Below are 13,331 nucleotides of genomic sequence, written 5' to 3'. Positions count from 1 at the left end.
AGGCGGATATGTCTACTTAGGACAGGTAGTAACCGCAGATCCGGACCATGAAAAGGAAATAACAAGAAGATTGGGATGGAGTGCATTTGACAAGCACTCGCAGATTATGACTAGCAGCTTACCGGTATTGCTCAGGAGGAAAGTATACAACAGTTGCATCTTACCTGTACTCACCTATGGGGCTGAAACGTGGAGGCTAACCAAGAGAGTTCTACTTAAGTTGAGCACAACCCAGAGGGCTATGGAACGAAAAATGGCAGGGGTAACATTAAGAGATAGAAAGCGTGCAGTGTGGGTCAGAGAAATAACTAAAGTTACCGACATTCTGGTGGAAATTAAGAAGAAGAAATGGACATGGGCAGGACATGTATTGCGAAGAGAGGATAATCGATGGTCGCTGAGGGTAACAAACTGGATTCCAAGGGAAGGAAAGCGTAGCAGGGGGCGGCAGAAAGTTAGGTGGGCGGATGAGATTAAGAAGTTCGCAGGGGTCAAGTGGATGCAGCTAGCACAAAACCGGGTTAAGTGGAGAAATATGGGAGAGGCCTTCGCCCTGCAGTGGGTATAATCAGGCTGATGATGATGATGACAAAGAGCTCAGAGGGAGCCTGCCTCCTCCGCAAGCTTCGCTCAGCCGAGAACAGGCTACCACGTGGCGGCGGCTATAAACGCGTCTCAGCCAAACCCCTGGACGTATGACAAAATCTTTCCGCGCATAGTAGATTTGTACTGCCAACTGTGCGGCGAGCCTGTCACCTTAGACTATATAATCTGGGACTGCGCGGAGGATCCGCGTCCGGCAGATCTAGTACCATCTCCTTCGCTGGAAAACTGGGAAGCTGTTCTCGCCAGCCGGGACACAGACCGTCCAGTCCCGGGCCGCGGCAAGAGCGCAAGAGGTGGCTGACAGACTTGGACTTCCAGCCACCTGGAGCAGCTGATTGCAGCCCTAGGCAAAAACAACTAAATAGCTGACGAATAAAGTTTTTCTTCTCTTTCTCTCTCTCTTCACGCCTTGGCTGCGAAACAGCGTTGATGGGCTGTGCGATGTCAGCGCACGTTAAAGATCCCCAGGTGGTCGAAATTACTCCGTAGCCCTGCACTACGGCTCCTCTTTCTCTCTTTCCACTTTCACTCCCACCTTCCTCCCTCTCCTTACGGCACGGTTGAGGTGTCCACAGAAAAACAAGTGAGAGTTACCGCGCCTTTCCCTTCCTATAAATAAATCAGCGTTGATGGGCGGCGTCGTGTGCTGTGCGATGTCAGCGCACGTTAAAGATCCCCAGGTGGTCAAAATTATCCGTAGCCCTCCACTACGGCTCCTCTTTCTCTCTTTCCACTTTCACTCCCATCTTCCTCCCTTCCCTTACGGCGCGGTTGCGGTGTCAACAGAAAAACAAGTGAGACAGTTACCATGCCTTTCCCTTCCTATAAATAAATCAAAATAAATCAGCGTTGATGGGCCCCGCCGGGGTGGTGCAGTGGTAAGACGCCCGACTACTGTGCCGGAGTTCCCGGGCTCGAACGCGACCTCGGCGGCTGCGTTTCGATGGAGGCGAAACGAAGAGGCGTCGTGTGCTGTGCGATGTCAGCGCACGCTAGAGATCCCCAGGTGGTCGAAATTACTCCGTAGCCCTCCACTACGGCTCCTCTTTCTCTTTCCACTTTCACGCCTACCTTCCTCCCTTCCCTTACAGCGCAGTTGCGGTGTCCACAGAAACCAAGTGAGACAGTTACTGCGCCTTTCCCTTCCTACAAATAAGTAAAAAAAAACAGCGTTGATGGAATAAAAACAGTTTTTTAAAGTGCATTGACATCGCACAAAACATGTACGCCTTTCCGTTCTGCCTCCATCAAAAATTTGGAGGACGCTTAGGCTTCGCCTTCAAGAGTGGAACGCGATAGCGTTATTGCACCTCGTCGAGAAAACTTACTAAACGCAAGGGTATTGGGGCATCCTCGCACCGGTACCCGCGCGGCCCGAAGGGGAGAAGCGGGTGAGCGAAGATAGTGATCTAAAGAAAGGAAAGACGCTTGATTCTACAACCTGTGAGTGTGCACGGCGAAACGTCAGGGGCGAGTGGCGCGCCACGTGTCGGGGCAGCGCCGCACATTGCGAGGAGGGGTTCTTCTGTGTTTGCCGCAAGATGGCTCTGCATGTGCGCAGAGCGCAGAAGAAATGTAGCGAAAATATACTTCGCTACTCGTGTAACTGCGACTTCTGTAAGTACATGCTCATAATTACCGATATACACTGCAGTATAACGTTCTACGGCATGTTTCTAAGGCAACACCGCATTCACTAGAAGCGCTTTTGTACCGCTTTCAAACATCTACCTCGTGGCTGAGTGGTAGCGTCTCCGTCTCCCACACCGGCAACCCTGGTTCGATTCCCACCCAGCCCATCTTGGAGCTTGCTTTTTATTTATGAAGTGCATGTTTATTTATGAAGTGCATGCCGGGATTTATCGCTCACTGGACGCCGACGACACCGGCTTTTCTGCGACACGAGCTCCTTAACGCTACCGCGTTAAAACGCAGCCGCCGGCGGTCTTGTTCGAACCGGGTCGCAAAAAGTGCCAACTAAGAAAAATGAGAAGGCCTGCCGGGGTGGCGACCCGGTTCGAACAAGACCGCCGGCGGCAGAGAAAAATGAGAAGGCCTGCCGGGGTGGTTGCCCCGCCGGGGTGGTGCAGTGGTAAGACGCCCGACCACTGTGCCGGAGTACCCGGGTTCGAACCCGACCTCGGCGGCTGCGTTTCGATGGAGGCGAAACGAAGAAGCGTCCGTGTGCTGTGCGATGTCAGCGCACGTTAAAGATCCCCAGGTGGTCGAAATTAATCCGTAGCCCTCCACCACGGCTTCTCTTTCTCTCTTTCCACTTTCACTCCCAGCTTCCTCCCTTCCCTTATGGCGCGGTTGAGGTGGCCACAGCAACAAGAGTGGCAGATATTGCGCCTTCCCCTTTCTATGAACCAATTTAACTCAATTTTTAAAAATGACAACAGCCACCGAGGTTGTGCTGGCGGTTTGCTTTTTGTTCTTTAAAAAATGTCTCTCTGTTTCTGACTTTATGCACATGTTAACGCAGAAGGGCGCTTTATATGTTTTGAGTTTCGGCTGAATGGTGAATTGTGGAGGTTTATCAATGTATGTGCTTCAAATAATCAGGTGCAGAGCAGCTTTTTTTAGTGATATTGCACATCTCTCAGAATGCGATCGGTATTTGGTAATAATGAGTGTCCTTTAACTACGTATGCGACCGACGGGGCTTAGTCAAAATGCCGATAAGAGCCCTGGTATTTTCTCGTGCATCAAAGAAAGCGCAGGTTTAATTTGTACTTGACTGTCATCCGCATTCATATATATTAGATGAGGTTCACATTCACGTCTTGATCGCATTTATGTCTCCGCAGAACTTCCTAAACGCATGAAATGCGATGTCAGGCCGATTTCTCTCTCTGACCATTGCATGGTCATTGTGCGGATTGGGGAAAGTTCCCGTCCAAAGTGTTAGCCACAGTGGGCTGTGGAAGCTTAATGCTTCTCTGTTAAACATGAAGACTTTGCACAGCGCGTGAAGACAGCTTTTGATTCTTGTTTCGCCTTCAGTCTACCATCATTTGCAGCTTAGGAGTTGTTTAAGCAACAAGTTTGGGAGATAGCTATAGAGATTGGTCCATTCAGGTCTTACTTCAAATACGGTGAAGAAAAACGGCTGCTGCAGAGCCTTCATAATTTGCATGAGCTTGAATGTGAGGCTTCTGGCTTATACACAAAGGAAATTGCTATTGTAAATGCCACCTTGAAAAGTTTGATGCACAGCCCTTTCGGGCGGCCCGTGTGCGGTCCCGTAGCAATCGTGCCTTGCAGGCTGAGAAGCCACCCAGACAGGCATTGCCTGATGAACGTCGCCATGCGGCTGCCAAACGAGTCTCTGAATTCTACTGCCGTAGTACCTTGCTCACCAATTCTGATGCAATAGTAACCGAGTTTGCAGATAACTACACCTGTCGTTTTTCTACCATTGCAAGTAATGCTGAGGACGCTCATGTAGAGCGCCTTGTTTCTATGATTAAGCCGCTTTCTGAGGATGAATGTAAGTTGAGTTCTCCATTAACCTTAACTGAAGTGACAGACACAATTGACCGTTTGCCGCTTTCCAAAACCCTTGGGTCCGGATGGTCTATCAGGTGAGTTTTACAAGACATTCAAGTTTGCTATTTCCCTGGTACTACTCCAAAGTTTTGAGACCACTATTGATTTCGGGTTTCTGCCACAGTCTTTTACCAAAATCCATATTCTGTTAATACAAAAAACTAATTATAACACAAAAATTCCGATTTGTGGATGGCTACAAGCCTATCATGGTTTCAAATGTTGATTATAAGATTTTCGCTAAAATACTTTCAAATCGGCTACAGATTGTAACGTCTACTTTGATTGGACCTCATCAAATTAGTCGCTTGAGAGGCCGGTCAATACAGGTTAAACTACATGTGACGCGTACGGTTTTTTAGTATTGCAGTCACGCGCACGAGCAGATGGCACTGCTGCAAACTGACCTGGCAAAGGCGCTTGATTGCGTGTGTCATTCGTTCCTTTTTTTTTCTTAGATCGTGTCAATCTTTTTTTTCAATTGTTTTTACTAGGAAACGTCTTTGTTACAAAGAATGTTCCGACTGATTGTAAATAGCTGTCTATAACAAGCTACCTCCCCTGAGTCATCTGTTAAACAAGGATGCCCACTGTTCCCGCTCTTGTTTGCTCTATACATGGAGCCGCTTTGCAAGAGTGTCATAAACAGCAGAGCAATTAGTGGTTTTCTTAATATGGGTCACGAACTTAAGGTTTTAGCTTATGCAGGTGACCTCGCATTTTTCTTCGCTGACAAACCAAGCACTGATGCGGTTATGTTATAAGGAGGACTTCGATTCAGTGTCAGGGGCTCGAATCAACCCATCTAAGAGTTGCGGTGTCTGGTTTGGAATGTGGGGATCGATGCCTGCTGAATATTCTGGTGTGGAACATCTAGGCCACCCAAGTACCTTGGAGTCCCTTTGAGTGCCTATAAGATTAGTGCGCCTTACGGGAAAAACCGTGTTCCGACTCTTTAACGCTACGCTCACTTTTATTCCTCAATGGCCCTTATTCTGAGTTTGCGTCTATCTCACGTGACCTCGAGTCATCTGATCAATGGAAAAGCGGAACATGATTTTGACACCTCTTCTGGTTCCGTAGGGGCAACACCCGGTTCCGGCGTTTCCACCAATCAGATGACTCAAGGTCATGTGAGATAGCGACCCTTCGATAACGACGCTAATTAGGAATACCGGCCATGGTCTCTATTTTAGAGCGCGCTCTGGCACCCGTTCCTGGGTTTCGCGTCGTCGTCGGCGTTGGAGTCAGCCGCATCGGCCTCGTAATCAGCTCCGCCCCCCTTTAATCCTCCCAGTTCGAGCCGGCGGTACGGCAACCGGAGCCTCGCAAGAAGAGGGGGGAGGTACAGGGTCCTTCAAAATATGTGCGAACACGGCGAAGCGTTCGCACATATTCGCATATTCGCACATATTCGAAGCGTTCGCATGCGCACATAGCGTGCGCATGCGCCACATTGTTTCGATGCGCGACCGCACCGGATGCGCTGACGCTCACGGAGCGCGGGCACGCTTCGCCGTGTTCGCACATATTTTGAAGGACCCTGTCCATTCAGCGGCGAACTAGGGGCAGGAGCGCACGCAGAAACCGGAGAACACGAGGAAAGGAAGGGGGGGGGGGAGGCGCCGAAGGCAGCGCTCTCAGCGACTGACTGATGCCGCTGCCGCCGCTAGCGAGTCAAGACAACGTGACTGTGTAGATTTATTTACAGGAAGGGAAAGGCGCGGTAACTGTCTCACTTGTTTTCTGTGGACGCCTAAACCGCGCAGTAAGGGAAGGGAGGAAAGGGGGAGTGAAAGTGGAAAGAGAGAAAGAGGAGCCGTAGTGGAGGGCTACGGAGTAATTTCGACCACCTGATGATCTTTAACGTGCGCTGACATCGCACAGCATACGGACGCCTCGTCGTTTCGCCTCCATCGAAACATAGCCGCTGATGTCTGGTTCGAATCCGGGTACTCCGACACGACTGCGTAAATTTGTTTAACTGATTTGTTTACAGAAAGGGAAAAGCGCGGTAACTGTCTCACACCGCAACCGCGCCGTAAGGGAAGGGAGGAAGATGGGAGTGAAAGTGGAAAGAGAGAAAGAGGAGCCGTAGTGGAGGGCTAGGGAGTAATTTCGACCACCTGGGGATCTTTAACGTGTGATGTCAGCGCACGTTAAAGATCCCCAGGTGGTCGAAATTACTCCGTAACCCTCCACTACGGCTCACCGTCGCCGCTATGCAGATAGAGGAGGAGGCGCCACGCCCCCCCCCCCCCCCCCCCCGTCTTCTTGCGTGACGCTTTCCGGTTGCCGAAACGCCTGCTCGCTATCAGCGGGTATGGTGGCTATCACGGTGCATCCCGTTCTCACTCGCTAGCGGCGTCAGCGGCATCAGTCAGTCGCTGCCATCGGTTCGTCGCGCAACGTTTCTATGGGCCCACGCGCTGCTTCCCGCAACCTTCCATAACTCAATTGTTCTCTTCATTTTATTCTACCGCAAAGCTTCTTTCACGACAGCCAAGAACTGTTAGTGGAGTGTTTCTTGATGGAATACATGTGAAGTACGGCGCAGCGTCCATCTGCTAGTGCCCAGGGCGGATAATCGGAACGCCTGGTAACTTGGCTTGACTGTGGGGTCGTAGTCCGTGGTTGGCCCGGAGTGAAGTTCGCCGGGCGTAAAATTTTGAAGGTCACATCTTCCAGATGCGCTGTGGCGGCAGCGCCGCCGTTCTTCGCATCCAGCCGAAACCTGACTCCGACACCACGAACGCCACAGGTTACACCGACTACAACCCCACAGTCAAGCCAAGTTACAAGAAGTTGTGATTACCCGCTCTTACCGGCGGGGCATGAGCAGATGGACGCGGCGCCGTATTTCGTATCCAGCCGAACGCTGACTCCGACGCCACAGGCTACAGGGAGCTTTGATTACCCGCTATTGCCGACGGTGCCCGAGGAAATGGATGCCGCAGCTCTGCCTGTCTCTGCAAGCCCTCCTGCTCAGGTTAAAACAGCTACAGGATGCAGCATGACTTCAGCGTATTGCAAGCGTCAAGTGTCCCCGCAACGCCTACACACAGAACTGGTGAGTCTTCCTCATTTCACTGCTCTGATCAGGCCACTTAACAAAGTGCATGTCCCAAACATCCCGAAACAGGCTATTACCAACGCAATGGAGCAAAGTGCTCCGTCTCAGTATTTTTCGGATATGGCCATTCTCCGCTTTGATTCTGCTGCTAACTGCATCCGCATAACTGTCAGGGACGCTGAGCATTTCAAGAAGCTGTGTACATTGACCCGTTTAGTCACGCGAACGCGGGATTCTGTCCAAGCGTTCGATGTGGACACGTCCCCACTGAAGCAGCCTGCGATTGGCAGCACGCGAGGTGTGATCAGAATTAGAGGCCTCACGATGGACTATATCATGGCACATCTGCGTTGCGAGACAGCTGAAAACACAGACATACGCATGCTCGGCCAGACAAATTTGCTACTTCTGACCTTCGCATCAGACACATTACCTTCTCGGCTAGTATTCGACTACGAGATTACACGAGGCCGTGAATACCGCCCGCGCCCAGTCGCATGTTATGTCACCGCATCGGCCATGTAGCCAAATACTGCTCGTTTCCCGCCGTTTGTCGGGATTGCGGTAAGAACCCGCACCCTGAGGACCCCGGCTACAAGCAGTTTCCTCATTGCGTAGAGTGCGGCGCTTCCACGCATATCGCCCTGAGTGCCCAGTGCCCGGCTCGAGCTTATGCAAAGCCTGTCGACAAATCGGCACCTAAGGAGTCGGCTGATCCGAATACGCATCAGGTGACATCCTCAAATACTGTCTCCAAACATGCATCATGTGCTGAAAAGATCCCTTCTCCAGGTTTATCCGAGGTCATTGAGAGCCTCAGAGCAGAAATATCTTCGCCGCGAAAATCAGCGTCTCCTGGAGATGATAACCAAGGACAAGATAACAGTGCACATCCGAACTTGTTCCCAGACTCCGCAACGCAGCCGCTCACAGAAGGGCCGCAAAAGCCGTTCGCCTACCCGCCGGCCGCAACCGGTCACAGCATCTGATTCCGCCTGTACCCACATGCTGGGGCTAATCCGACAGGAACGCGCCCAAGAGACACAGAAGCTGGAAGAAACTCTGCGAAAGGAAGTTAATGCAACTCTTAGTGTTGCCCTCACTTCCATGCAGAGCCATCTGCAGACTATGTTTGAGGAATTTCAACGTACCACACTCACAGACGATAGTAAGCGCCGTAAATCTGTGTCCCTTTCATGAGAACTACGGCTCATGGGATTCAATGGAAATGCAGAAGCTTCAATCAGAACGGTTCTACCCTTCGTACATTTGTGTTTCAGCGCCGTCCTCTTTTCATACTCCTTGAAGAAACGCGCGGTCCTTGTAAAGTTCCTTGTTACTGCACTTACCAGACACCTACTATCCAACATAAAAACGGCCGTTCAGAGAGACAGGCGGCCGTCTTAATCCGAAACGATTGTCCTTCCACTCAGCTTTCGCTTCAGCCCTTTGGCTCTCCCACTCGTGAGATAGTTGCAGTAAAAATCTTCCCTCCTGGCTAAAAACCTTTCGTCGTGGCATCAGCCTATTCCTGGCCAGGTAACATCATGGCAGAACCCTGTACCTAGCTCCCTGACCTTGAAAGCTCAGCACACCCTTATCCTATTCTTATCGGCGGAGATTTTAACGCACATCACGCAGCGTGGAGCTCATCTCAGCCTAATCAACGCGGTAAACACCTATATGACGCCCTTGATCAAACTCTTCTTACCCTGTGCAACGAACCTAACGCGCCGACCCGTATCGATCTCCATCCCTCTCAAGCGGACACTACACTGGACCTTACATTCTCATCACCGCGTCTTCTTCGGCGCTGGGAAGTCCTTTATAATTCTTGGGGTAGTGATCACTTGCCCATCTTGCTCCCTCTCAATTGTAAATGTGTCCGCGTTCGGACAACACGTTCTTTTTTCAACTGGGAGAAGTTCGGGCTTTCGTGCTAATACTAGGACCCCCTTCTCGGATATTGACTCCATTCTGTCTGTACTCCGAGATTCCCGCACTCAAGCTCTCGAATATATTCCCTGTGACGGTTCCACAGTTGGCATGGATGCTCACCTGGCTAATCTTTGGCGTCGCGCAGATCACCTCACGCAACGTTTTCGGACGCGCGGAAAACGTCACAAAGATCTAGTGCTTCTTCGACGACAATTCAAGCTTATCCGGGCATACCAGCTTCACCTGCAAAGTGAGACTTGGCACACTACATTCAACCGTCTTGGACAAGTACCGGACCTGTCACAACTTTGGCGCATCTTTCGTGGCATAAATGGCAAGGCACGCGGAGCCCCACCTCTCGCCGATCTCCTTCTCAATGGCAACCCGGCTGATGTTGAAGATGAAGTTATATGCATCTTTTTCCCACACGCCATCCTAACGCCTCCACCAGCAGGTTCCATTTTCCCAGTTAGTTAGAAACCCTGATCCAGACTTGGATCGCTCATTCTCAAAGGGAGAACTGCAAGCAGCCCTCGGAAGAGGCAGAGCTCGCGCCACACCCGGGCATGTCCGAGTCAGTTGGCAAGAGCTTCGCAATCTCGACTCGGCAGCCCAGGATGCCCTTCTCGACATCATTAGTTCTTACTGGGAGACCGAAACGGAACCGGATAATCTCAAGCTTTCTGTTATTCTTCTATCCCTAAACCTGGCAAAAACCCTCGACATCCTAGTAATTTGCGTCCAATCGCCCTGGCTTCACATCTCTGTAAACTCATCGAGCGCCTGCTGCATACCCGAATTAGTCACTACATGGAATACGTCAGTCCTGGATTTCATCCAGCTCAAGCCGGCTTCCGCCCTAACCTCTGAACGCATAACTGTCTGGCTTTTGCGAAGTGTTCTGAATAGAGCTCATCGTAAAGCGCTACCTGACTATCTCGTGGCTGTCAATATACACAAAGCCTTTGACAATGTTCGCCATGAGGTTATCCTGGAGGAACTCGCCAAACGCTTTCCTAGTACTCGTGCCAAATCTGGATCCGCACTTTTTTGACATCTAGACCCATTCAGCTTCATGGCAAAGCTCCGGGATGGGTGCCGAAAACCTATTACTTGGATAGGGGTGCACCTCAGGGCTCCATTCTCGGACCCATATTGTTCAACTTGGCCATGACACGCGTCGCCGAGAATCTGGAAATCAGCCCAAACGCAAGATTCGCTATACATGCCGATGATATTACCGTCTGGACAGGCAGCGGATTACGCAGACAAATACTCTATGCAGACTGAACTTCAGGCTGCCCTTCTTTGTCTTTAAGATACACTAACCAAAATTGGCCTCGAACTCGCACCATATAAAACAGAATTGATTAGTATCGACGGAAAACATAAAACCAACCCCAGTATGCAGATCCATCTTCACATCGGAGGCAACACCATCACCTCCTCAAATGGGCAAATCCGCATTCTGGCCTTCCCATCTCAAGCTGCAACAGTCCCCAGAAATGGGTTCATCAGCTACAACGCCTTTGGCCAGCACTGCTACACACTATTGGTCGCCTGTCCAACCGGCACGGAGGTGTGCGGCAACATGCCTGCCGTGCGATGGCCCGAGTAGCGACAGTTGGAAAAATCCTCTATGGCACACCTGCCCTCCAACTGTCGAATGCTGACTTCGCTAAGGTCGAACGCCTTCATCGCGCAACACTACGCACTATTACCGGTCTACCTAAGCACTCTCCTATAGCCGAACTTGAGCGTTTGGCCGCTCTTCCACCGCTCACTACCATCGTTACCGAGTCACAGACGCGTCATCGAATATGTCTAGAGAACACTGTCCAAGGGCGTCGCCTGTTGGCTTGGGATGAACAGATAACGACAAAACACCAGCCTTATATGCATCTCTTCCCCCTTGGGAGATGCCAGTAGTCACACGCCTCCATAGCCGACCTATAAACCGCGATTTTGTCATTCCCCGAGAGCTCCTCGCTGCCCATCACCGACAAGAGCGAATCCCTGATACGACTGACATATACACCGACGCATCGATTACAAGCGAATTTGCATCTATGGCGTGGGTATGCGATGACAACCCTTCCCTTTCAGGCACTAATGCCTGCCACCTAACTCAAGGATACCCCTCTTCATGCTGAACTACATGCGATTTGGGGAGCCTTGTCAGGAGTGGCTTGCACCGGAACAGCTTCAATACGTATTCTTACTGATTTCTATGAAGCGTACAACGAAATAGCTACTCTGGGTTCACAAGATGCAACAGCTACGGCCATACAGCGTCTCCTTAAACGCCACCAACTCGCGACCAGAACTGTCACTATTCACTGGACCCCACGTCACTCGGACGAATCAGGGGGCAATTCGGCGGCACACGCCGCGGCTGCCTTGGCAGGTGGGATGTCCACATTTACTTCCCCACCCCCCTTGATTAATCCTTATTCGACCTTGGGCGGGCAACTTACCCCTTCTCTTGCCCTTATGCACTATACTCGGAGCAGTCTTCGTAGCCTCAGTCAGCATCGCATGCAGGTGGCCACAACAGACCCACTTTTTAAGAGAAAAACCAGTCAAGAAGTCTTTTTGAACAAGCTCAATGTCCATGCGGCTTACACGCCACGTATTATGGCCCGCTGGCGTCAGTATACAGAGAAAATGATTACGTGCCCCCACCCCACTGTACTCGCGGCGGCATATCTCATCTACTCTGGGATTGCCCTGCTTTTTTTACTGGACGCTCCGAGATCAAATCCTACCGCCTGAACTACTGTTCCCTTCTAGAAACTGATGCTAACACACAGATGAATTTGCCAAGTATGGCTCGCTTAGTGGCCTGATTAGAGCAATGTGATATGAGTGACGACCTAAACAATGAAGATTCTGTCTACTCCCATTTATCCCCATCCGTGGCCATGAGCCTTCCCATTCAATAAAGGACATTCAATCAATCAATACATGTGAAAAATTAAAAAAAAAAAATGTCTGTAATTGTATATACGTGTCTTGCTTGACATCTTTGCCTCAATCTATCCAAAAGGTGGAAAAGATGAGCTACGCTCAAATTTCGCATATAGGAAGTAACGTAATCGTGCGCAATTTTTTTGGCAGGGCGACGGCCTGTAGTACGTTTCTAGCCACTAAATGTTATTACGTGCTGCACATTATTCACTGCGCAACACTTTACATCCAGCGTTACCATAAAGTGTTCGCTTCTTTTTTGTGCAATTCGTCTCTTGAATCAATGAGGCATGATAACCTTTCCCGGCCTGTAAGCGCCGGCGTCCTTGTTCTAGTCCATCTTTATGTTCGGCAGATAGTTTCGCGCTACATGTTTTAATGCGAAAGCATTACTTCGCTATGTTCACAGATTTCTGCCCGCAGACCATGTCCGAAAACCGTGACCGCAGAACGTGCCCGCAAAATCGGGTCCGCAGCAGTTGTAATTGAGAAGTGGTAGAGGTTAATGAGTGATTTCAATCGATAAAGGGCGACGCAATGCTGCTGGAAAAATAATTAGGCCAATAAGTTAATCAGGTAATAAATATAACTGATTCACAGGAAAGGAAAGGCGCAGTATCTGCCACACTTGTTCTGTGGACACCTGAGCCGCGCCGTAAGGGAACGAAGGAAGGTGGGAGTGAAAGCGGAAAGAGAGAAAGGGGTGACGTAGTGGATATAATATCAAGGATGTGACGTCACGCAACCAGAAGAAGAGCCGAAAAAAGGGGATAGGAAGGGATTGGCGCGCAATTTGAAAGTACCAGACTAAAATAGGTAAACTAGAAGTGTCTTCCGAGGCCGGCGTCTCCGACATGGTGGAGCTATTTGCGCCTACCCCGGCCGAAATCCATCACTTGCTTAGTTGCAAGTGATGGATTTCAGATCCCTGCTTGCGAAGAAGACGCTCAAGGAAGCGAAAACCTCAATTGTCCGGACTTTCCCGCACCAAAAGAGTGGGCGAAGATTGTACCTAGACCTCAGGGAGGTATAGAAAAGATAATCAAAGGCTACGGGTTGGCGGAGCTCACCGATGTCATCGCTAGAGCAGCGGCAATGCGCGAAGAGGAAATGCAAGGTGATCAAATAACGACCAATGCTAAGAATCAAACCATTATAATCCCCTCGGCATCAGAGGAAAGGGCAAGAAGGT

The sequence above is a fragment of the Amblyomma maculatum genome, chromosome 2 (genome assembly GCF_055883805.1).
Source record: "Amblyomma maculatum isolate TAMU_Amacu chromosome 2, ASM5588380v1, whole genome shotgun sequence".
NCBI lineage: Eukaryota > Metazoa > Arthropoda > Arachnida > Ixodida > Ixodidae > Amblyomma > Amblyomma maculatum.
This window is presented reverse-complemented; position numbering follows the sequence as displayed.